This window comes from Meleagris gallopavo, chromosome 1, assembly GCF_000146605.3.
Source record: "Meleagris gallopavo isolate NT-WF06-2002-E0010 breed Aviagen turkey brand Nicholas breeding stock chromosome 1, Turkey_5.1, whole genome shotgun sequence".
NCBI classification, from domain to species: Eukaryota; Metazoa; Chordata; class Aves; order Galliformes; family Phasianidae; genus Meleagris; species Meleagris gallopavo.
This window is the reverse complement of record NC_015011.2, coordinates 102,220,664-102,246,606: the sequence shown is the minus strand read 5'-3', so window position 1 is coordinate 102,246,606 and position 25,943 is coordinate 102,220,664. Positions and strand designations below refer to the sequence as shown.

Below are 25,943 nucleotides of genomic sequence, written 5' to 3'. Positions count from 1 at the left end.
AAAAAGGCATCTTGGAATCCCAGATCGTGGTCCAGACCCCACTGAAAGCAACGACAGAGATCTCCCCAGTGCAGCAAATTTAAACCCTGAGGCCCACAGAGGGATGGCTCAGCATTCCCAGTATGCACAGCTCATTCCACCTCAAAACACTTAACTGGTTTTCACCTAAGCTCCAAGGAGGTGAACATAAGCAAGGTGGGAGGGATGGGAAGGCCCAAGAGAAGCAAGAAGGTTGCTGAAGGCTAACATTTCTATACAAGTGATGACTTCTCCCTCCAAAAAGGGACCTGCTGATGGAAATAGGCATTGCAGCAAGCTGTCCAACAGGAAGGTTCATGGTCATTCACACAGACGTCTATCTTATTTTGCCTGGTGTAAATTCCCAAGTGACTCTGCTTCAGTGCACTAGCTTTGCTGTACAGCACATGCCATATGCCTGTGTTTCAACTGCACAGAGAGAAAATCCAGTGTCACAAGGCATCACTGGCTGCGTGTCTCCATGTGTCTCTGTCCTGGTAAGATGGAAGGAGTGGGGCTCTACCTGCTCTGCATGCAACAACACAGCTTCTGCACTGAATGCGACTGCTGAAAAGCCCTAATCCCGACAATGTCAGTTTTATGGGTAAGATGGCATAAAAGGGGAAAAAGAAACAGAGATCATTTACAAACCAAATCCTGTTTATTCATTCCAGCTTGCTTGTTCCATCTGAGTCACCAAGATGACAGGCAGAGTCATCATTGGCCCTGTATTAGGCCAATATTAATAGCAGAAAGAAAATGAAGCATCATAAGGAATAACTAATTAGATGTTAACATAACACTGTGTAGAACTGAAGTAGCATCCCACTGTGCTTTATAAACAATTAGCAAATTAACTTTCATAATACCCCTGTGAGGCAAGTATTATCCCTATTCTCTACACGGCCAACCAGAGAGCAAGTAGTTTGCTCATGACCACAGACCTTGCGCAGAGGTAGAGTTACAGCTGATGCCCTGGTACTGTCATTAACATCAGCCCAGTATAAAGCTCAACAGTACCAAAATAATTTAATTAATTAAAACGTCACATCTGGCTTAGACCTACTAAAATCCATGATGCTGCCTAATGGCAGCCTCTGCCCCACCTCCAGCAATGGCTCACCGTGCACACAAGGCCCTGTCATGAGTTGGGAGAAGGGGGGCAGGAACCCGGGTGGGAAGGGAAAACCACACCACCCGCAATAGATCCAAAGTAAACAGCTCTGAGCAGCTTCCCCTTTTCTAGATCCCCTTTCCAGGCGTAGCCAGGAGGCAAACTGGGTATGAAACTAAAAACAGTGACTGTAAACTTCCACAAACATAACTGGCATGACAGGAACTACCCTCCCAACATAATCTTTTTTTAAAGCCCATTTATTGAACAAAATCATCATCTTTGGTGATTCTAAATACTTTAAGGAGACTACAACAGTGATGCCGTTTGCAATCTCCTTTTTGTCACCACTACCTCCAGCCCTCACTGCATAGGGGTGATGGGCACATCCAAAGCCAAGCCAGCTTCTCAGCAACCACTCACTGTCAGGCAGTGGGAATTGGAAAACCATGGAAAGAAAGCATCTGGCATACAGGATGGATGGCAGAACAAACAGTCCCATAGGTGCCCAGAGGCTTCTCTGAGCTCTCCACAACAGTGCTCTGAAATTAAGGATGCTTTTCCACAGCTGCCCACACCACCCAAAGCAGGCAACAAGGCCACCTCAGAAAGCTCCCACTGCTGCCCCATGGTCCCAGCTTTGCCAGTTGTTGCAGACCAGATGATGAGGTAGATGCAGGCTGAAGGCATTGTTTCTCATTGTCTGGTCCCCCCCAGAAGTACTCCAAGACCCTCACAGAAAGAAACGGTACAGAAATGTAAATGGGTGCTATTACTTTCTGTCAGATGCATGTTAAGAAAGTAGGCAGACCTGCATCTATTTTAGACACAATGCATAAAAATAAAAGATGCGAGTTGACTGTATGTGTTCTCATTTTTAGAAAACAAGCTCTATTTCTTTTTTTTTTTTTCTTCTCTTTCCTATCTTAACAGCCAGATGGTAAACAAACTCCCCTCAATGTCACTGCAAAGAAAAGAAACCCCAAACTGGTATGAATTTTACCGTATTCAAGCTCTACACAGGAATCAGAGCCCAGTCCTGACAGTCTTTACATATAGCCTGTCCAAAGCTTTCCAATGTGAGCAGAGGCCTTACCTTCAGACTGTGCTTAGAGGGTAAGCACCACTGACTTCCACATGGTAACTCAAAATTATAAATATCTCAGCTGGACTTGCCATCCCCCAAACATCTCTAAGATTTAAGATCTGCCAGTTTTATTTCTTAGTGCCTTCCCTTTTTCTACCTTTCCTGTTAACTTGTTCGAGCTACTTTAGAGGTCTTCTTCCCCTTTATAAAACCTCCTATCAAGTCATTTAATTGAAAGGCAATTTTATCAGGAAATTTTATTTTTATATTTTTCCTTTTTATACTCACCTTGCTCACTGCAATGACACAGTATCAGTTGACAGCATTACTGTGCACTTGTTTGCCTGCCCTGTACTCCTCAAAATGAGCAAACCAATAGCTTTGAGGCATAGCTTGTCGCTGTCTAGAATTGCTGCTAAGAGCTCTACCCATTCTAATGGTGCCCATGCTATGGTCATGTACAGTGCTACAGTCATCAGCAATTGAATCACTTGTAGTTTTGTTTGAATACATGCAGATCTTCACCATGAAGATGCCTGAGGTGAGAAATGAAGCCGGACCATGACGCCCAGAGAGGTTGTGCAGGCTCCATCCTCAGAAGTTCGAGATCTACCTGGAGAAAGATCTCAGAACTGGCCCTGCTTTGGGCAGAGGGTAGACTAGATATCCTCACACATCTCTTCCCACGTGAGTGACTCTTGTGACTCATGAATCCCAAGTTCAGGGGCACACTCTCAAACAATTATGAACCAACCGCTCAGGAATGAGTCTGGCAGAACGGTAAAAACTCCACAAGAAGAGATCAGCCTTTCTAAGTGCTGGTCAACCCAACCACACTGCCTTGTAACTTACTCACAGCTTGTGGAAGGGTTTGATCCAGTCAAACCATGCCAGTGACAGTGACAGATGGATCCTGCTTCCTTACAGATCAGTTGCCAGTCTTGCCTTCCAACATAGCTCCAGGGCCAGGCAAAGCACCCCAAGCTGCTTCAGTCCAGCTGAGATGAGGGCACACAAGTCTCTGCTTGGGATTACCTATGAGAGCCATTTCACCAGAGAGACACTGACTTCCAACAGAGATTGCAGCATTACCCAGTGGCAGTGGAATGAGCACAACTGTCTGCCAGGTACACCCTTATCTACACTCTCACTCTCAACCCATAGCAGAACAAATTTGGAGGACTTCCATACACGGCATGGAGGCCAAGAGCAAAGCATGTTAGAGACATGCTAAGATAGGACAGTATTTAGAAATGCCATTGACAAATTTTACTTTGAAAAGCTTCAAAATTACAGGAAATTGTTCAGACTCCCCCTGTTAAGAAAACAAGAAACTGAGAAGCACGACCAGGAAACACTGTTTAAATGTTGGCTCTTTCTCATGGTTAGCAGGCAAGGGAAGGAGGAGGAGAAAAAGAGCGGGAGAAAAGCATGAAATGTTTTCTCTGAACTGCAGTCTGAAGTCTTTGACTTTTCCTTGATACCAGTAAATCTAAAAGAAAATAAAGTCTTTCCAAATCCGGTTCCTAAATGGAAGAAGGTCACAGCTTGTTACAAAGAAGACAAAGTACATGGTCTGCAATATACAAACACAGGCTCTGCTCGTGCAAGCCAGCTACCAAGTAATCACAGACCATTGACAACACTCATTGGCAATGCATACATAGGTACACACACACGATGTTACACACTCACCTTTGGAAGACCTGCATTAAGAGCCAACCTGAGCCTGCAGCTACCCCACTGCCACTCAATCTCTACTTTTTTACTCGCACAAATGTATGTTTTTAAATGCTCAGGGATGATGAATATCCTTTGAGTGATCTCTAAGACTAAGAGTTCATACACAGATTAACTGCTTAAGCAAGCTCAGGGGCAGAGACCAGCTCTGTTACACTGGCAAAAACCTTGTTCTCTGACAATCATAATCATTTCAGAACTGCTGATTAATTTTCCTTATCTGAACTTCTTTTTTTTCCTTTTAAAGTCCTGCCTGTTCCTTTTATTTGAGGCTTTTCAGTATTTGCTTCTTTCTTGAATATTAGAGACTGGCTTGTGATTAAATACAACGTTTGGAAGCCTGACTGCAGTACTGTCTGCCCTAAGTCATAGAGTCATACAATATTCCAAATTGGAAGGGACTCATAAGGGTCACTGAGTCCAACTTCCGGCTCCAAAAAAGACCTCCTCATTTTATAAAAATCATTTAAAAACATAGGAATTGCACGATAAGCTACACTATCATTTATTCCTAGTCATTTTCTATCCACTGCTAATTGGTTATCTACCATTTCCAACAGGAGTCTGGCTTCTGGATTATTTTGATTATTTCTCCTTGGCATTTATCTTTATCTTTGTATTTCTAAATGTCTTTCAAAAACCCGGTTCAATTAAAAAAAAATAAAAAACAGAGAGAGAAAGATTAAATGGTATCTTAAAATGAATGTTTAGAGGAGTTTATAACTCTGCCATACATTCATCATATACAATCCTCTATATCCTGGGCCGCCATGGCTAACCACAAGCAGGACTTCAGCTGCCTAACAAGGGTCTTCTGTCTCAAAAACCCTCTATATACCAACTCTAAGAAGCTCTGGGAAATGTCAGTGTTTTAGGACAGATGCTTCTCTGCAAAAGCCTGTGCGACCCAAGGTATTTCTCCTCGCAAATCTATTCCTATGTCCCCTCCCATAAATACGTGATTAATATACAGCAGGATGGTATAAACAGTGGTGAGTATGCATTAAACTGGCAATAAATGGGGTAGTGGCAGGAAGAACACAGAAATAGGTTGCAGAGCAGTACAATAGCTTGATTTAATCAGTTGCGTTACTTGCTGAAAAACAGTAATCAGATACCACAAGCTTATGCATGCCAAGAATGCTGCACTTGAAGAAATCACTTCTATAACTTGGGCCAGTTTCCCCCACTGTAGCTACAATTAGCAGATAAGGGAATTCTTCAGACTTAAACGATCACGTTCCAGGTTTTGGAGCTCAGCAAAAACCAGCTGAGCTATCTGGAGGCAGGCCAGACGAGGTCAGGCCAACACAGAGGGTGTGATCATCTAACTCCTCACCCACGTTAGGGACACAGGATGGGCCTCACAGCATACCCGTCAGCTGCATGAAAGGAGAGCCTCCTGCATCAGCCATGGAGGAATACCCTGCAGAAAGCCCTGCAAAAGCAGAATAAAACCACGGAAGGCCAAACGCCTCCTGCAACCTTCCCATTAGGTGATCCCACAGCATGAGTGACCCAGAGCCACCTCAGGAAATGAAAGCCAGCAAGATCTTCATTGCACCTTCATTAAACGCAGTATCTCCAGGCTGGGCTTTGAGTCAAAATCAACATATTCAGGTGCTAATATGACTGAGGCTGTAACCTCATGTTATTTGAACCAACCCTTCCTCACAAAAAGGGAAAGGATGTGCATGCCCTTCCTACTCCTCCCTTCCTATATACCCTATGTCAGCCCTGCAACAGCCTCCCCCACCAACACTGGAGTCAGTTCCAGGACTACTCCAAGTGTCTCATAATGTAAGACAGCTTTGCTTGTGAACGTGGCAAGACAGGCACATCATCCTGTTTTAACTTTGCCAGCGGGCTGCAGAGGAGGGAGACCTTCCTCTCCAACCAGAGGCAAATTTCTCATTGATGGCCCTTGAGTTTTGTAAAGCCAAAGCCTTGGGAAACAATGTTGGCCATCACAGCACCTGATTAAAAGGACAGCTCTGTCTGGGAACTCTGCCTCCATCACGCTGCTGCAAAGCACACCGGGGAAACGGAGCAAACCTACAGCATGAGCTACACATGGTTTATATACTGGATCAGCCCCTCGGTCTGACTGTCACATCTGGCATCCCCCAACCACATACACACACAAAAATAAAGAATTTAAATTTTGGATTTGCCATGAATCACAAAATAGTGGAGCACCTTTTAGAGCAGCAATCTCTTTGACATTAGTCGTTATTTGATATGATGGAATGGGAGAGAAAGAAAAAGAGAATGAAAAGGAAATCTTTCACATTTTTCTCTGTGGTTTTTTTGGGTTGGTTTTTTTTGTTTTGCTTTTTACATGCACTGTCAGTCTATATCCCAAGAAATGTCTGCGCATCTCTTCATAACATAAATGTCAGCCCTGCTGTGGACTGGAGCCTCAGGATTACCGTACTGGCAGAATTAACATATTCCTCATAAAAAATATAACATTTCATTATCCACTGTAAGCTGCATGTGCTTTCACTCCAGGGAAACTGGAAATATCACCCATGCTGCCTGTCTTGCCATTTATCCACGCACTGGGGCATTCTGTTGGATGACAGATCAGTCTTCCAGTTTCATTCTTCTTTCTCTACAATGCAGAATTTTTTAATTTTTTTCCTCCTCTGTTCTTTTTTTGCCTATATAAACATGCCACACCATAAAACCTCTCACTTGAAAAAGCTTGGAACCCTGGAACAAACAAAACAGGGCATATTTGTCAGGCTGAACGTAGCTTGGAAGGAACCTATGATGCTCTATGCAATAAGGGGAGAAGGCAATAGAGAGGTAAGAAAATCACAGGCAGAAAAGGCAAGGCTCCAACTCATTTATACATAAGCTAGGGCCCATGATCAGTAATGAGGTACTTCAGAATTGAATCTGTTCCCTTCTGTGGTTTAAATTCACCATATTTTTTTTCCCACTAGTAGGCTGGGCTGGCTGTAAATTCAAAGATTTGCATAAGCCACAGATTTTGTCTGTCTCTTTGAAAGGTCAAAAATTAGAGGCAGTACAAACAAACACACATGACAAATAGGCCAGCTGGCAGCAATTTGGAGTGACCACACAGAGGAAGTGTGGAGGAGAATAAGGGCAGGATAGGAGCCTTTAAATGCTTGGGTCTTACATATATTGTAAGTTACAGGCTGCCTCAGGGGAATGTTATTATTTTTCTTAACCAGCTTTGTATCTTTGCAAAGATTAGTGACTGACTACCCAGATTTAGTGCTGTCACGTTTCTACATAAACATTTCTGAATATATATTCTTTGATAAAAGATACAGCTGCTGACATGATTTTTCACATAAACATTTCACTATGCATTATATTTCATATTACAGAGAAATAAAAATGGGAAAACTTCTAAGATATCACTCACTCCCTTCTGCAGGCTGTGGAGCACTGCCCTAGGACTGAGAAAGGAACAGACACATAAACAGAGCAAAAGAAGGGTGAGCAGCAGCTGCAAATGGATACCCAAAAAAGTTTATTTACAAAGGAAAGAAAAAAAAAAAACAACAAAGCACCACGGTTGTTACTCACATCAGGGTGTTACAGTAGGAAGGCTGGGAAACATTTGTTGTCCTCTGTAGCTTCTGGAATGAAAAAGAAAGATTAACAGGTCAGCTTCAAACACCCGGCCAGACGCACAGCTGGTGTTGATCTGCATGACCCTCATTACCTGCAACAGACCTCTGCCAAATTCTAGCAGCCAAAGAGCCAGCCAGATTTTTATTACTAACATCACCTCGACCTATTAACGTAGGGGGAAAATAATTCAAATCCAAATTGCTTCTCACTATTTGTTGTTGCTCTTTATACTTTGCCAGAGCCACGAAACCCAATTAAGTCGGTTCCACTTTTGTTTCCAGTCAGCTCACTCCAGGCACTCACGGCTGCAGGATCTGAGGTTGCAAGTCCTGCAGGGAATGTTCCCTTGTTTAAAAGCAGCTCTTTCCACTGGACTCAGGTTTAATTAATTGTAGCATTTCTATTGATCTGGAGTTTTATAAAAAGCTTGGCTTTGGATGGCACGCTGTCAGTAACATTAAATTAGGGGGCCGAGCATGGTTTAGACTGGCTCTCAAAAAGCAATAAACAGAAAGCACCGACTTAGGTATAAAACAGCAAATAAAAATGAATGTTAAAAATAAGGCTGTAAAACACTCATCCAGCTAGAGCAGTAAGAGGTCATCTATGCCCAGCTAATATTATCACCACATGCTGTTCGGTGAATCAAAGTGTGGCCAACGGATGGCTTCCCGGGCAGTCACCCAGCCCAGACAGACTGGGGTCGTTCCCTCTGACCAACTGTCTTCACTCCATCCACAAACACAGCTCCATGCAAGTGCTTGCTGATGGCTCTTTATTTAAAGCAGTTGCTCTCTGTGCTGTTGAATAAGCCCCTGTGACTTATAAGGAGAACACAGGACCTCCCATTGCCATTCAGCTGCACGCGGCACAGCCAGCCCTTTCAAACCTGGCCCAAACCCACAGGTGATGTAACACCACCAGGCATCCCTCTGATAAATGCACCTTCTTCAAAACCTGCAGAGCAATTTTCCATCTGAGTGCAGCAACTTGTACCGGGGCTTAATGCTCTCTTCCATACTTCCCCTCCACAAAGAAAATCTGTGCCAGCTGCTATAGGAACACGGTTAATCTCTGCAAGCAGATGTCAGCCTCCAAAGCTGAGAAAATGACTTTGTTCTTCAGGAGCTGGGAATTTAAACTGCACAAAGTTGAAATGCCCTGATGAATTTGGTAACCTAAACCCAGAAAGGAAGCACCTGCTTTCTGAATAGCTGCCTAATTAAATCCCGCTGCTGTTTTATGTATTCATAATTCAACGTGAACGGTCTTTTGCTAGTTAACAACGCATTGGCTGCGGTCAAAGAGCAACCCAGCCAGAAAGAGTAGAGGCAACTGCTGAGGCAGACCTGCTCCCACAGGGAGACCTTCTCCTGCCACAGCTGGAGGACCCAGGGCTAGGTTTCAGCTGTGTTTCACAGGGCCACAGTTAAAGGCTTTGGTAACCTGCAGTTGACGTGTGGCATCTTCCCATTTATTCATGCCAGTGCTGGCATAGAGTGAAAAGTGTGTGTGGGGGGGGGGGGGAAAGCAGCAATACATACAAGAAAAGATAATTTTCACCAATAAAGTAAACAAAATAAAAGCCAAGAATACAAGGAAGCGATCAATCTGCCCACAGGATTAGCAACCGCAACAACAAAAAGCATGAAAATGTTGCAATCCCCTAAACTGAACTAAAAATAAAGTGGGCAGGATTCTCATGGCAGCCCTCTGGACACAGTGCTGCCCGCAGCAGCAGGAGTGAGGCTGAGCAAAAGCTGGAAATGGGCCATGCTGCATCCTCACCCGGCAGCTGCATTGCAGCGGTCATGGCAGTCATCAGCACGGATGGAGATTTTCATGGGTGAAGGGAACGAGAGGCAGAGATGATGTGTGAGGTCTGCACTGGTGACCCCAGGGCTCTGTGCTCTTCTGAGGAGTTTCTGTAGGCTGCATTCAAGAAAAAAAAAAAAGAGACAAAATCTGTAGCCACCACTATAAGAAGAGCCTGAAAAAGCCCTCCTTTTGTTTTCTTATTAAAAGAACAGGCTGCCTAGGGGAGAGGTGGAGTGCAAGAGCCGTGGGGATGTGGCACTGAGGGACACGGTCAGTGGGCATGGTGGGGGTGGGCTGATGGTTGGACTGGGTCACCTTAGAGGTCTTTTCCAACATTAATAATTCTATGAAGTCTCTGCGCTTTTCCTCATAACCATCCCAACCCAAGTATTAGTGGGAGCACCACACATACATTCTACAGCTGTGGCCTCTGCTGCTCTCAGAAGACCACTTGCCAAGTCCCAACAGCCCTGCCCACAGCCGTACCCTTGCTGTAACCCCTAGAAGCACAGAAGGTGTCATGTGGTGATGACTTCCACCTATGTGCTGTCCTCCTGCCTTCAGAAACCACATCCATGGCCAGCCCTGAGCCATGCACCTTGAGATGCATGCAGCAACACCAGCTCACTTATAGGCCTGCTCTAGCAGCCTTTCTTTTCTCAGAAATGATATCGGCATTACTACACACACACACACAAAGGATGTTAGTTTGGAAGTCTGAAGGTACACTGGTGGTAATCCTAATTAGGGGCAGCACTGTCGCTCTGTAAGGATCAAAATGCACATCGATATCCAAGGCTTCCCACTGCAAAGCTCGCTTTCCACCTGCCTGCAGAGCTTGAGAAAGTGACTCTGGCTCCTCTCCCGGCTTCCCCTGTGCTGAGCACAAGCAAGAGCAAGGGCAGGTGAGCTGCTTCCAGCTGCCTGGGCTCTGCACCTCTTCCTCCACAGTTTTCTCTGTGTATTTCATGTAAAAATAATCTTTGATACCTTACTACAGTAAGGTCAGAGCATTCCTGCTCCCTCTATCTGAGATTCCCCTCAGTCATGGCTCCAGCCATCTCAGAGATCTGTTTTGCCTCATCTACAAAAGCCTTTTCTATTCTTTTGTTATCCTAGAAGTCTACAGCGAAACCAAAGAATCCCCAACAACCACTGCAAATCCTGTCTTTTTTTCTGATTTAAAATGGCTGTGACAGTACAATATCACCATACTGTACTTATCCCTGCAAACATGTAACTCCAATTCAACAATCCTATTACATATGCTCCTAGCATTTGTACAGAGGAGATTTAGCTCTGAGCTCTCCATTGCTTTATCTCTTTGCGTGTTTGCCAGTGCAGAAATTATCTCAAGCTATAGACAGGTCATGTCCAAATGCTTCTCCCTATCTTGCTGCAAATCTGGAAAAAAAAATAACTGTCACGTAGGCTGCACTACACAGTCAAGACTACAAGCTCAGTTTCTAATAGTCACCCCTGTGGCATGCAGTGGAAAGAGCTGGTCATGGTATTTCCCCAGTGTTCTGTCTCTAAGTGACTCTATCAAAAAGACAAGTTGTGCAACTCAGGGGTTCGTGCAACTGACTCCCAAGGAAGGTAGGGCACAAGAACACCTGTAACACTTGTGGGGACTGGGGTCACTTCAGAAATGGTGGCAGTGAGAACCACATGAGCTGGAGGGAAAGGAGTCTGCCCAGAGCATAGCGGCCAGCATAGGAGCTTCCAGGAGCAGAGCTAGCAAAGGGACAAGAGAGGCAAAGAGAAGAACTATGTACGGAGATGGGGGGGAAAAAAGCAGTTCTGTGTTTTAGAGATTTGCCTCAAAGCTTGGGGGTGGGGTGCTAGATTAAAACTACGCCAGCATACCACATCGCTGGTGGGAGAATCATCCTGTCCTGCTCTCTCCCACCTCTTACTCTGACACACCACACTGACCATCTTACCCTCCAGACATGGCCAGCTACCCATGCAAACTCATGGCTTCTGTCAGCAAACTGAGCCACCATATAGTTGTCTATATGCCTCAGCAAAACATCCACCTCTTCCATAAAAAAAAAGCTAAGATACTCCCGTTTCATTTATTACAAGCACACTGTTCCTACAGGCCAAACCCTACAGTATGTGTTTACATTTCTTGAATCATCATCTCCTCCATCTAATACCAAAAACCTGTTTTAATGTTGTTTTGTCACTCATCTGCTAGGGAATTCCTCCCTTTTTTACTGTGGTATCCCCTCCTGTGCTATTGCCCAAGACTTGTCTCTTACCTCACCCCATTTCTTCTCATATTACACTTCCACCACATTCTTGACTGCTCATAGTTAAGTCACTATTAGCAAGTCGAAGCCCTGGTTACGCAGCATTCACAGGCGAGACAGCTCTATCTCCGTGAGAATATCAGCCCAGCTTTCTCAATGCACAGCTCTCAGCACTTCTGATGTTGCAGCCCAGGAACAGCCCATGGAGTAATCAGCTCTACCTAGAAATCCGCCCTTTATTTACCACTATGAAGTAATAGTTACACCTGCAGATACTTCTGATTTGCCTTGCAGCAGCTCTACTTGAGAAGCACTGACTGTACCGCAGGATCATAGAGCAGCTGATGTTGGCAGGGATCTTTGCATCCACCTGGCCCAACCCCTGCTGCAGATGGGACATCCAGAGCACGGTGCCCAGGGCCACGTCCAGTTGGATTTTGAAGACCTCCAAGGAGCAGACTCCACAGCCTCTGGACAACCTGTGCCAATGCTCTGTCTGCTGCACAGTACAGAAGTGCTGCCTGGTATAAACACACAGAGAAGAAAGGAAGGATTGAGACGAGTGGGCTTTGAAAGGTGCTTTTTCTGCACCAATCACTCCAGCAGCTGAACATTGTCACTGGCATTAAACCTGAAGGACAGAAGGTGTATCACACAGGTACACTTCCACTATTCATTCTAATCAAGACCACACATCCCCTCGACTCCTTCATGCCACCCCAGCGTGGCTGAACCCACATGCCAGTCAAATCAGTGCCTGAAAACACACCTGATGATGGTAGGTCCCTGTTCAGCCATGTGGCCTGAGAATACTGGGGCAGATACCAGCAAGGCAGAGGCACACAGGGCCCAGCAGAGGAAGAGGAGGGATAATACCATTCCCTTCAGCACCAGCTCAGTCTTGGAGCATGAAAAAAAAAATAAAATAAAATCCCACTTTGACTCTCCAGCAAGCAATTTTATTTTCTTCTGGAAAGTAAGTCCAGACAGGAGCACACTGCAATCAAACTGAGCCATGCACCATCACCACAATGCTGCTCAGAACAGTTTCCTCTGTGTTTTTCCCAGTAAGCCTCTGAGGCAGATTGCAGGTTTGGCTGCAGCAGCCAAGGAGAATCACATCTTGTCCTGCAAATGCAGCAACCCACTCTGCAGTGAGCCATTTCAACTAACCAAGCCCTATTTCACTAACAGTGTTGCCCTATCAAAAATAATATAAGAAAAGGTTACAAGGTGCCTACACATAATCCCAGCCTTTGTTGCTGAGCTAGACTTTCCAACCATGCAAGTACTACTTGCAGTCAACTTGCAGCCCCCCAGCAGCCCCAGGCACAGCTGTCATTATAGCCCCATACAGAACACGGCATATGGCATGACATATAGCATGGCACACAGCATGCTGCTGCTGCCTGCCACATCTACAAGTCACTCCGGCCATAACCAGCTCCATTCTCCCTGCTTATCCACAGCTAGCGACTGTGCTGTGGGATTTAAACACTGTGAAGTTAAGAAACATGAAAGCCTCAAGAGGGGAAAAACCCACTAATAGTAGGACCTTGGAGAGAACAGGCAAATAACAGCTGTTGCATATATAGTGAGTGGTTTTATTTAAAGCACAGCTTCTACCTGAATTCAGAGAATGACATTTTCAGGTGGAGACTCATCTTGTGGGCCAGGCTGCACCTCTCCCCTCCCGGAGAGATGCCAGCTTTGCCTCCTCCAGCACCACAGGAGTGATGTCACAGCTCAAACCAAAGTACACCAGGCCCCTAGAGGAAACATGACGCAGTGTGCTGACTGCTGTCATAGCAGTAGACCAAGGTCTTCACCTCTGATTTCTGCTCTACACATGCTTTTCCACAGCAAGGGCAGCTCTTGCAGAAATGCCTCCCAGCTAAACAAGTGTATCTGTGCTTGTAGCAACATGAGCTTCTTGTCACATGCAGCTTATGCAGATCCCCTCACAGAGAAGCTTACAGATGTCCAAGGATTGCCAGACAAAGAGCAGCAGGTGCAGCTGATCACTGCCATTCTTCTCCCCTCGAGCTTCCATGGATCTACATGTTAGATACATCAAAGACAGCAGGCCTCTATCTGCTTGCATCTCCAGTTTTCCCTTCAAATCATCTTCTCTAGATGTTACTAGTTCTCTTTCATTACTGCTCCTGGTTCTGTCTGTAGCTCTGGCTACTGTATTATCTTGCCAAAATTATTTTCTATCTATCTGCCCATCCAGACTTTGTCTTCCTTCAAACTCACTCTTCGCAACAGTATCCCAGGCGCCTTCCTCCCATTAATGGAACAAGCTGCCCAGGGAGGTGGTGGAGTCACTGTCCTGGAGGTGTTCAGGAGCCGTGTGGATGTGGCACTGAGGGATGTGGGCAGTGGGCGTGGTGGGAGTGGGCTGATGGTTGGACTGGGTGATCTTAGAGGTCTTCTCCAGGCTTAATGATTCTGTGACTCTATGTCATTGCTCTCTTGAGGGACTGAGTAAATTACTGCTAGACTAATGTGACAAATTCGTTCATAACACAGGCAACAATGTGAAACATAGCAGCAATATGCATCACACACACATACATATATACACACACATATATATATAAATGCTTGTAAATGCAGGAAGGTGGGATCAGAGAGTTCTCAAGCCTACACAATTGTCTGATCTTGCTTTATTTCTGAAAGCAAAATAACAGAAAACTGAAACTGGGAATTGCATTGTTCATCTGACAGCCTACAGTAAAGGCCTTCTTCTCAGCTCTGTAGCAGCCCCACAGTGTGACCTTTGTTGTGAAATTTCACTTCTCAAAGAAGTCACAGTCCATTCCCATCAGAACAGATAAGACATCAAAGGTCTGCCTTTGCGATGCACCCAGTGATTCAACAATGAAAACTGTGATGTAAATAAGTAGGTAACCATGACTGAAGAACATCACTATAGCATCACAGCCTATTATTTTATCATTCAAAGAAACTTTCAAGTATAAAACAACAGTGAAAGCCTCCATGGTTCAGAAAATGCCATACTTTTTCCCCATCTTCAGTCATTTCTGATAAGTCAAGGAGGGTTATGTACACACATGGCCTAAACGAGGCGTTTCTGACAGCTATGAGGAAAGAGCCAGGAGCTGCCCGACACTGGATGGCACAAACTGGCATACAGCTACATTTATTTCAGGGCTTTGCCAAATAAACCTAAGTAAATCCAGGAGCCCTGCCTCATGTTGTTACGATGCTAAGAATAGGGAGCTCTAAAGTTTCCAGCAGAAATCAAAATTTACTGTGGTAGAGGACTGAGCACTCTGTCCTTTCAGAGGGTTTCCACCAGCACTTTCCTTGGGTCAATTCACCACTCAGAGGGGACAATTTCACTTCTGGAAAGCAGAGAGTTACTCACTTAGCACCAGGACGAGCAAGATGATGTTTAGTTTGATAATTCAACTGTCAGTGGGATTTTGAAATGTCACTCCTACACCTAGCAGATGCAGTTTGCTCATTCCTCATTTTAGAAAAATGTACTGAAGTTCCTTTTGTAATGGATGCAAAACGTTCCACAGAGCTGGAGCTTTATTTTGAAAAAAAAAAAAAAAAAAAAAAGTACTTGTTTACTTTCAATTGAAAGACATTTTAATTAATTCTCTTGAACATATTTAAACTGTTCTATCCCTTTTAAAGGCGCTTTTACAGAGACACACTCTCTCCTTAAGTAAACCCCATATGGCACAGAGTTGAACTAAAAATCTCCAAAATGAAGACAAAAGAGCTGATTCAAGAACATAGATCCTCCACCTGTCATACCTGGCCATGACTTTGCCAAAGCTTAACATCTGTGAATAACTCCAGGAGGATGACCGAGATAAATGTTTGTACAATATGAGCTTCAAATTATAACTTGTTTTTAAACAATCACAACTAGAATGACAGAATGAGAAAAATGAGTGAGGAGACACCAAAAACCTGCGCGAGAATGATGACATGAGTTGCAGTGAGTTTGCATACCTTACCTGCTAGATGATCTTTCTTTTTTAAGTCACGCTTTTCAATCCATAGAATCCATGGGGCCTTAAACTCCACCAACACACCTGCACTCTTCACACCCTCTTGACCACTTAAAATGTCTTCCTCCTCTTTGGCATGTGAAAGAAGAGAAAAGGCCCTCGAAAACAGCCTTGATAATTACTATATCTTGAATCCAGGATATATATAAAAACAAGACATGGAAAGCAAATTCACCCTTGAGTTAGAATTCACTTAGGAAATAAACCTTTGCTGCTTACTCTGTGGCAACTAAAATCTACTCTTCCTGCAAGTTCTGACAATGAACTTCTTGGAAATTGGACCAGGCTGCTAGTAAAACTGCCATGACATTTTCTAATGGCCCAGATCTATATACCCATATGCTTGTCTTCAATTTCATAAACTAAACATATTGGATTTTTTTCTTAAGGTTGGAACACTATTTGTCCTCTTTTCCATCATGCAAAGTTTAAGATCAAACTCAATTGCTTTTAATATTTGTTCTGTATCTAAGGAAATGATCACTTTCTAGTCAGCACTAAATTCAGCTGGTTCCTAAAACTCATCATAGTTATCTAAGTTGCTCTTCTGCTTTTCACAGGGAGTTGGCTAAGCTTTCTTCTTCTCTGGCTATATATATGCCCATACATGTTTTTGTATATATATATACACATGCATTATATATGTGCATATATATATGCGAATAAGCCCATGGAATGGTTGCCAACATTTGGTTGGAGGAGAGAAATATACTCTATATCAAACTCTGTGTCGTCGTTGCCTTCCATTACGCAAACAGTTGGCAGGCTTCCGTTAGAAAATTTATGTACTAAAATTAGCTCTCACAATTGCAATCAATTGTAACAATCAAGCATAAGTAATTCAAGAAGAAGGTGAGCAGAGAAAACAATGTTACAGCACCACAGTGATGCCTCTATTTAATTATACTTATGTCCAGTCTTTTTATCCATTATTCGTTAAGATTGCAAAGGACACGAACTGTAAGCAAAATAATTTGTTATCAAGAAGCTTCCTGATCCCCCTTGCCACTATGCTTTTGCTTTGCTCTCCCCCTCCCTTGGGAATAAATCATAGAATCATAGAGGTTGGAAAGACCTCTAGGATCATCCCTTGCTACTGTATGGGGATGGGTTAGCAGTTAAAAGCCATCTTGCCCACCAACAGCAAAGTACTGGTGACCCTCCTCAAAACAATGTGCGTCACAGTGAATGAGATTAAGACAACTATACAATGACTTAGTTGATAGGCATATTTTTTATGATCCTCTTTGGTGCAGATGGTATATACTGCATGTGGTACGGTGCCAGAGCAGAAATCAAAGTTACAGGCAGAACTATGCAGATCCTTTTTTCCCCCTGAAATAACAACTCATGAAACTAGTAATAAATGTTACATTGTTTGGAACGAAAAGCAGATAATGTATATAAACTTCTGGAAACTAAACACATATGGCAAAAGTATGCTGGAGAATATAGAATACCATAGAGAGTGCAGATAATGAAAGGATCTCTCTCTGTAATTCAGACAAAATATTACATTTGATTGTCTCTTCTCCCACATCCACAAAGGCAAATCAACGTCTAGCATCTCTCTTTAATCCTAGCAGTTCTCCATTTTCCATACTAGCAATCTATGTAACTTCTGGCCCTTGAGAACCTGTATCTTGCATGTCATCACATATTTATACTGAGTTACCTACCACTGTTTTAATTCACTTCTGAATTACGAAGGAATAAACCTAGACAAACAAGCATATGGTATTTAAGAAACACTTCAGTTTTGCAAAGGCAGGAGTAAGAAAATCTTGCATGGTACAGCATGATCACATCAGAAGCAATATCCTTGAGTACTACATCTATGTCTCCCTCCCTTAGCAGCTACCAGCAAGCACGGCTCTGACCCACTCCAATCTCATCTAAAGGAAAAACAAGCATTAAACTCAATAGTCTTTGTATCACCTAGAAACTATTTACAGTAGTCAACATAAAGCCATGCTGGACACAAAACAGTCCACCAACAACAGTTTAGGAATTTTTGACTTCACGTGGCTTTTGGCCCAAGCCTTTGGTGCAGTCCCCCACAGACACCCTTTCACACCATGAAATTCACATTCACAGTTCATATCGGATAAAGCCACGGAGGCCTCTACGCAAAATGTCCAGGGAACTACCTGCCTCCTTGGCAGAGTCTACAAAAGCTTCTTTCCAAGAGATCCCATCAATCCAGTGCCTGTAGACCTGTGGGGATTGAGGCCTTGTCCTGGGAAGGCCGAGCAGCAACCCAACCGGGCTCCCACCTCCCAGCCGAGCTCCTACTACTGCCAAGGAGATGCTTATCACCTCTTCACTTCTCTTCTGTCAAAAATTCAGTTTTTAATCCAAACACAGTGAAGTTTTTGGTATCTTCATTTTACTCTTTTACAAGAGAGAATTTAGGTTTTCAATCTAACTGCAATTAAAATTGACGCATAAAACACAGGGCTGATGCCAAGTTATCCAGGATTCCTCATTTTGAGTTTGCATTAAGATTAAAAGGAAAACAGCCGAAGGAGAAGGTTTTAAGAATATATGAATTGTAAGGGATATTGAGGAGATGGCTAGAGAAAAAGATACAGAGAGCTGCTGCTGATAAGCAGGAAAAGGAGTGTAACAAGATGTCAGGCTGCAGAATGCTCTCCAAAAGCAATGACAAGATAATCACAGCAAGCAGCATTGCCACAATGAGACCATCAGTGACTGAACACATCTCTATACATTCTCATCCTCCCGCAGCACTGGGGAAACACTGAGATATCTCAAATATTGGATTTGTATCATTCTGAAACTAGAAAATGCCCACAGTCCAAAAGTATCTTAAATGTTATTTCCCAGACTAGCACACGCACAAACAAACCAACAACTAACAGCAGCAAAAACTTTGATATCCCCATTCTGAGCAAGGAAAGACCTTGTTACCTGGCCATCCACTCCTGCAGGTAGCTCCAAGTACTTGGGCTAAAGGCCCAAGAGCAGCCCCTCAGGCAGATAACTTCAAACATGGCACCGCCTACCCAGGCACCTGGCCTCTCTCAAGACCAGGTGCTCACTGAGCAGATGACTGTTCAGATAATGAGCTGTAAACATAATCACACGCGTGGATACACACAAGAAATATTTTGGCTTCAAAGGCGTTTTTCTTCAGCATGTAAACATTGCAGGAATTTCTCTCGTGTCTCAAATAGCATTACTCTGCACACAAAGTCAAGTCTACTCACGGTATAGTTTATTTTTGTTCAATCATCAGAAACAAAATGACAGCCTTATGCCGCTCAGAGAGACCGCAGTATAACATCCCGAGGTTTCAGAGATGCTCTGCAACAATGGGTAAGTTATTTCTGGAAACCCATCTGGTTGCCAGGGCAAATTCTAGCAATGATACACACCATCCACCAAGCAGAATCTGGTTTGCAATTCAGAAGAGGAGGAAAAATTAAGACGAGGAATGACTAACTGGGGTAATGTGAGAAGCCATTGAAATTCTAAGCTACACAGAATCATGGCTAGGGCTTCCATCAGCCAAACTCCTACATGAAACACGCCTGGCTGCTCTGAGCCAACAGAGCCTAGATCACAGGCTTGAAAGAAATTTCAGAAGGTTGTACAAGGCATCCTGCTGCCGCAAGGCAGGATTAACTACACCTAAGCAGTACCTTATGCAGACCATACTGCTGCTGAACAATAGACATTTGTTCGTACAACCATCTCCCATCAGTTTTATTTGTCTTCTACACAAGGGAGTAAATGAGACAGACAGAAATGAAGCAATTCTCTCTCAATCGCACACTAAGTCTCCTGCAAAATCTGGAAATAATTCCAGATGTTTAAAAAACCACAAATAGCCCACTGATTGGTTTTCTGGGAGCTGTATGCGTGGTCGTCGTCTCATTTTCAAAGTCACTGGAGCCCCAGTCCACATCAACCTGTTACACATCTGGATAGTCTTACATATGTTATAAAAGACCACGAAGTTTTTCTATTCAAACTGTAAGCTTTCGACCACAGGAATATCCTTTGAAGGTTAACAAATGGCAAAGATGGTAAAGGGAGGACAAAGAAAGGAGGGAGTCATAAAATTATTTTCCATTTTTTTCACTAACAATGAGAAATGGAAACTCGCACACTAATGTTAAGACACATCAGCTTCAGATGACACAAACAGGAAAAGACTGTATAATTTAAACTTGAGCACCACATCTTCTGGTCAGCTTTCTGCTGAACTCAACTGAGATTACACGAATGCATGCATATCAAATCTAGGAAATTGCCAAACTCTTCTTGGTAGAAGAGTGCTTTGCATGTCAGAAGAAAGCTTCTGTAATTAAAATAATATCTCCTTTACAACTGAGAAGAGAGAATATTTAATTAGGCTTTAAAATTGTTGAGAAGAGGCTTATATAATAATCTTACTTAGGCCATACAGTCAAATGAAAAGTGCCTACTAAGATTTATTCAGACCTTAAGTGCACTTCACTGGTAACAAGTAACACTCCCAGTAAAACCTGACATTAAAACTAAATTATCATCGTCTTCTCCTCCATTTCAATTTCTGAAATAAAAAAAGTTGAAAGTGATGAGAGATTTAAGTGTTGCTAAACGAAATTCATTAAGGTACCAAAGTTGGACATGACTGCTGCGCTCTGCGCCCCCACTTGGGAGGACACTGAGCACAGAGCAGCCACCAAGGCTGAAGCCCAGACCTTGAGACAGGAATGGCTGGGAACAGCACAGTAAACCAGACAGCAAGGCCTCCCCATTTCTGCTGAATATGCAGAGCTTCACTGCAGCCCAGGGCTCTAACAGCAGTCCTCCTTTTGTTCCTTCACTCAGGAAATGGAAAATTAACTCTCACTTGATGGAGTGCCATGGTACATAAAGATAAGCAACCAGCCCAACTGTTCAGGGCTCCAACTGTAGTTGCCTCCAAACCCTTATCAGCCACAGCAACACTCACGAGGTTTTGTGCTCTTCCAGCCACCTCCCTATGACCCCCTCAAATGGGACTGCTTTGTATGTGGGATTTTCCTCACCAATCACATACAGGTGGTAATCCCACATACACACACTGCATTCTGCTGTGCAAACTCCAGCAGTTCCCTGCAGCGTGTGGAGGCAAAGCACGAAATTAAGGCACTCTGGAGTTTCTGCAGCAATCCAAAAATGCTACACAAACACCCTAAGGTGTACTGTGCACACACAGAGCAGGTTAATAAAGTATTGTTCAGTCTACGTAATGTTAGAAGCTGTAGCTTTAACAGACTGTGCAAATGGTTAAAATTCTCCTAGAGCAGGGGTTCATGAGGCTGTACAAAACAAACAGCTGCACAAACGTGTGATTAAGGAAGGAGAATGGAAGCTACCAGGAGGTCTAAAGTGTTTTCGGTGAGATGCATCCAAAGGCTTACCCAGCCTCCTGACAAGCACCACAGTGTTAAAAGGAGCTTTAATCTACCCTAGATCTGTATAAACAAAGATCATAGGAACCATCCTAACGCACCAGTCTGGGAAAGAGGAACGCAGGCATCATCTTTCACTTTGTAGCTTTCTGCTGGAGAGGAGAGAGGAAAAGGAAAGAGGGAAATGGAATAACCATGAACACCATGGTGGCTCGATGTGAAGAGGCCTGTTCCTTCTGTTACTGTGGGTCATCAGGATAATTAAATCCTTCATAACAGCCACCGAGCCGCATCAGAGAATGCGTACAGCAGCCAGCCAACTTCTTCAAGTTGCACAAAAGCACTGCTCGGCATTTTCAGGACAGATCCTGGCACCGCTCCTTCAGAAGCACCGCAGCAACACAGTGCAGAGCCACAGCATCTCGGGGACACTGTGGTCCCACCACGGCTCAGGCAGCTCCTGCTGTTTGGAGGAGTTGATGGAGAGGTCAGCCAGTCACTGCGCTTCTGCCTCCAGCTCACCTCCCCCGCTACAGTTTCTAAATTAATCTGGGTCTTTAAGCTTGTTGGCTTTTATTGCTCTTTCTTAAGAAAAGCACAGCTTTCACGCCACAAACTACAGGGCTAAAATTCCCAGACGAGTGCAGTAAGTACAGTTTGCAATTCGCCTCTGCTCTTACTCATCCGAGCGTACTCCCTTAAGTGACTCCTAAAACCTAGGGTAGGAAATGCACTTAGCTTCTCCTTTATTCTTCCTCCCCAAAACATTTTAATCCAAATGCTCCCGATGGCTACAGCCAGCAAACGGAGGGCAGATAGGAACAGCAGCTCTCACGTGCCGCAGGGATCCAGCCAAAGCTTGGAACTTTGCAATGGTTGTCCCGTGACCATGTAATACCTTTTCTCATAAAATAAGTCTAGCAAAAATACATCTAACTAATAATTGGAAACTCCCTGTTAAAATAATCACAGTGCTGTGCTTGGGCAGGGAGTGTTACAGCTTCCCAGGAGGCAGTAACAACCAAACACAACAGCCAGTGCCTCCTGGCAGGATCAGCTGCTCGGTTGCAACAGCACGTACCTGTTAGCACTGGCAATTTACAACTGGAAAATATTAGGAAGGGCAGATTAACTGCTACAATATGAAATTTCCATGCCTTCATTTTGCATTAACAGCTTCACGGTTAACAAAAGCTCCAGGGAAAAGCAGAAAAGAGATGAAAAAAAGAGAAAGCACGCTCCCCCTTATTCCGGACATGTCCAGGGCCAGGAGCATCCTTGGGAAGCCACACAACATCCCCTGCATGGCACCAGAAACAAGTGAGGCTGCCACACTTTCAAGCTGGGAGTTGGCACAGTGATGTGCCCTGGAGTCCCCAGACAGGCCTGAAGTCCCCTCCATACCACAACAGCCACTACTGGGCTGAGAGAGCAGTAAGAGGATAGGGATAGATAGCAACAATGCTGTCTATGCTCCTCCCCGCCTTCCCTACTCTTTCTTTCCCTGCAGAGTAGGGGTAGAGGCTTATGCATTGACCCTAAGCCTACAGACCTCCTGCCTACATCCCATCCTCACCAAGCCCTTGGCACAATGTCCAGATCAGCAACAGTGAAGTGGCAACTATTGAGAGCTGCCTCCACCTTATCAGATCACAGGCACCACAGGGGTTGGTGAAGGCCGTGGGGAAAACCCCAAACCTTCCATCCGAGGGCAAGCTCATTGTCAGCCCAAGGCATGGGACCAGGCTACACGAAGATGCCACAGTGACGGGCCACCCATCGCAATGCTCACGCCTCTGATCCAGCCTGCCGGTACGTAGGCAACCTGCACTTGTACTCACCTTGGCAAGATCTTTTTTTTTCCACAGGTCTAACAAGTCCTAGGTGAACACAGCAGCTCCAGGGAGTTCAGCATCACCACCTGCACAGAAGCACCTTGCAAGCAGAGTCTCCAATTCTCCCTCCATGCAGTCCCATCTGGCCCTGGCTGTTCCTCCTGCTGCTTCTCCTTACTTAGGAGGAGCAGAAGGAAGCTCGTGGATGCAGCTGAAGCTCCAATTAGCTTGCTGTGAGATGCCAGCGCTCTCCCCTGTAGGAAGAACAAACACAGAGCTGACATGTGCAGCCTCCAGCTTCGGTGTGGCGTTCCACTTGTGTTTTATGTAACCATTTATGACTGTTATTCAATCATGAAGGAGAGCTTACCATGGAAACTGCAAGGAGGTGTTTTGTTTAAGATACAAAGCACTTTTTAAGTAAGAGCTGTTCATCTCCCATATGCAAACACCTGAACTGCACTCAAGGCATCACATTTAGATGCATTTTCCAGACGACGGCTAGCCCTAGCTGGAAACAAAGACTTTCTCCCCACTCTCCCAGAGCTAAGGAGCCAGGTGAAGCAGGGGCACAGATCGGCTCCTTTGCGCTGCCATTATGCAGTTCTGAGGGAAATGCCATTTTTCTGCCGAGGTCCCTGAGGAGCATGTCAGCTCAGCAGGCTGCCAGCCTCCAGCAGTTCCCCAAAGCACTAAGCCTCTGGGATCGGTCCCGATTCTGCACGGTCCGAGGCCGGTCGGTAACGACCTAGTAATCCAATTAGGCAGCAGCATAGGCTGTCTAAAGAAATAAAACAAAAGGAAATGGGGGGGAAAAAAAATACAAAAAACAAGGCAGAAATTATGTCTAGAGCAAAGCGTATCCTCGTTATTCCCTTAATCTGCTGCTGCGAGCGGAAGCTTAGCTGGGTGCCCATGCGTGGGGAGCTGAGTGAGCTGCAGGCAACCCAGTTCACAGCCCAGCTGAGCTGTTGGTTGGATGCAAAGAGGCACAGGAGGGATGCCCAGGGCTTGGGGGCCAGCTTGGCTATGGCCAGGTTGCAGGGCAGCTCTGTGAGGCTCCCTTGCAGTTCACATCTCAATTGCACAACCACAAGGTGCTTTCCAGAGATGCTTCTAATGGAGCAAAAACACAAGAACCCACCCTTTCCGCTTTAAGGGCAAACCCCCCAGGAAATGAAGGGAAACGATTGTGCAAAGCTCTGCAAGAAACATTACAACTGCAAAAAAGGATTTCTGGTTACGGCGAGTGCTGTTCTCACACACCTAAGTGAGCACAAACTGAAACACGGAGCAAGAGATCTCAGGTGCTGATGGATTTGTTTGCGACTGTAAAAGCTCAAGAGCATCAAAACAATCTCCATACTGAAGGCCCAGGGTAAGGCACTGTCGTGGTTTACGTTGACAAGCGTTATCTGGGGTTTTGGTAAAAATAAAAGCAGAATGAAAGAACAAACCACATATATGCCATTGCTCTGGAAAATTGGCATTTTTAATAGGAAAGTAAATATAAGGCTTGCTTTAGATGATGATAGCTATCAGCATGTTCAGCTTTTAATGGCTTTGCCATTATCACAACAAAGGAGTACGGAGCGTCTTTGTTGAACTGCAGGAGTTAAAAACACACAATGTTCAACTTCTGAAGGGGAGTTTGGCAAACAAGAGGTGACAAGGACACAATTCTCCTACTGCTGATCTCCTGTCAAAGAATCATTAAGGCTGGAAAAGGCCTCTAAGATGACCTGATCCAACCACCAGCCCATCCCCACCACGCCCACTGCCCACGTCCCTCAGTGCCACATCCACACGGCTCCTGAACACCTCCAGGGACGGTGACTGCACCACCTCCCTGGGCAGCCTGTGCCACTGCCTCACCGTTCTACAAATATCTTTAAGAGCATTTCAAGTCCGCAGAGACACCCACTTACTTTATATGGCCTGTAATACAAGTTTAATAGCAAGGTGTGATGAAGCACCAAGCCTCCATCCCTGCCTTAGCATAACGCTTTCCAGAACACCAGCAAAAAGCATGTGCCTTCACTACATACCCTGCAACACACCACAAGGCATCTCTCGCCAGAGAAAAACTGCTCGTCGTGGCTGTTTGCAACTCCACCTGGGAGCACCCAGGATCCTTTGGGCAAGGGAAGAGCTGAAGAGGCTGCACTGTTATATAACCACAGAAGAGTGTAGGCTGGAAGGGGCCTCAAAGCCCACCCAGCCCCAACCTGCTGCTATAAGCAGGGCTGTCCCCCACCAGCTACGGCTGCCCAAGGCTCCATCCAACCTGTCCACCTGGCCCAGGCAGGCACAAAGCTGCTGAATCCCCATCCAGAGAGCAACCTATTTTGCAGGAAACAAAATATTTTTCTATCCTCTCCATGGGCAATTAGCAACACAAGCTTGAAACGTCAAAAGCTGACTCTTAATTACTGAAGTCAGCACTTAATGACTCCAATTATATTTCTACTGATTTCTGAAAATTGGATTCTCCACTACACTTGCTGTATTTAAATTAGTTTCTTACCTAATTTGCAGTAATTATACTTTGACAAACCAAATTAAAATACAGTTGATTTCTCAAATCCTACTTAAAAATAGTGGGGATTTAAGAACAAAAATGTTGCAAGCCTGCCACCATCCACATCTTCATCGCCTTCCATTCAGAGCTCAGGAGTCCTGGAGTTAAAATGATGAGAGAGATGTCAAGGACATCTTTGCTAAATGCCACAGAAAGGAAATGGTGTTTTAGGTCTGTGACACGAAATCAATTTCTTAACCCCCTGTACCACAAGCATTAGCTTGTCTTACCGCAAAAATCAAGGCCAGGTTGGATCGGGCCCTGGGCAGCCTGAGCTGGTGGGAGGCAGCCCTGCCCACAGCAGGGTTGGGGCTGGATGGGCTCTGAGGTCCCTTCCAACCCAAACCGTTCTGTGATTCTATGAGAAGAGCTGCTCTGCTGGGGCCTGCCACCATCACTACC

The 25,943-nt window shown here is 44.7% G+C and overlaps 1 long non-coding RNA gene across 1 annotated transcript; it reads right to left on the bottom strand.

The window, feature by feature from the left end:
- Positions 1-24: 24 nt before the first annotated feature.
- LOC104914157 lies at positions 25-23,243 on the bottom strand. The gene is made up of 3 exons (XR_795844.3): positions 22,967-23,243; positions 7,530-7,582; positions 25-6,677 (listed from the first exon to the last, which is right to left on the bottom strand). It is a non-coding gene; the product is annotated as an uncharacterized LOC104914157 (long non-coding RNA).
- Positions 23,244-25,943: the final 2,700 nt, after the last annotated feature.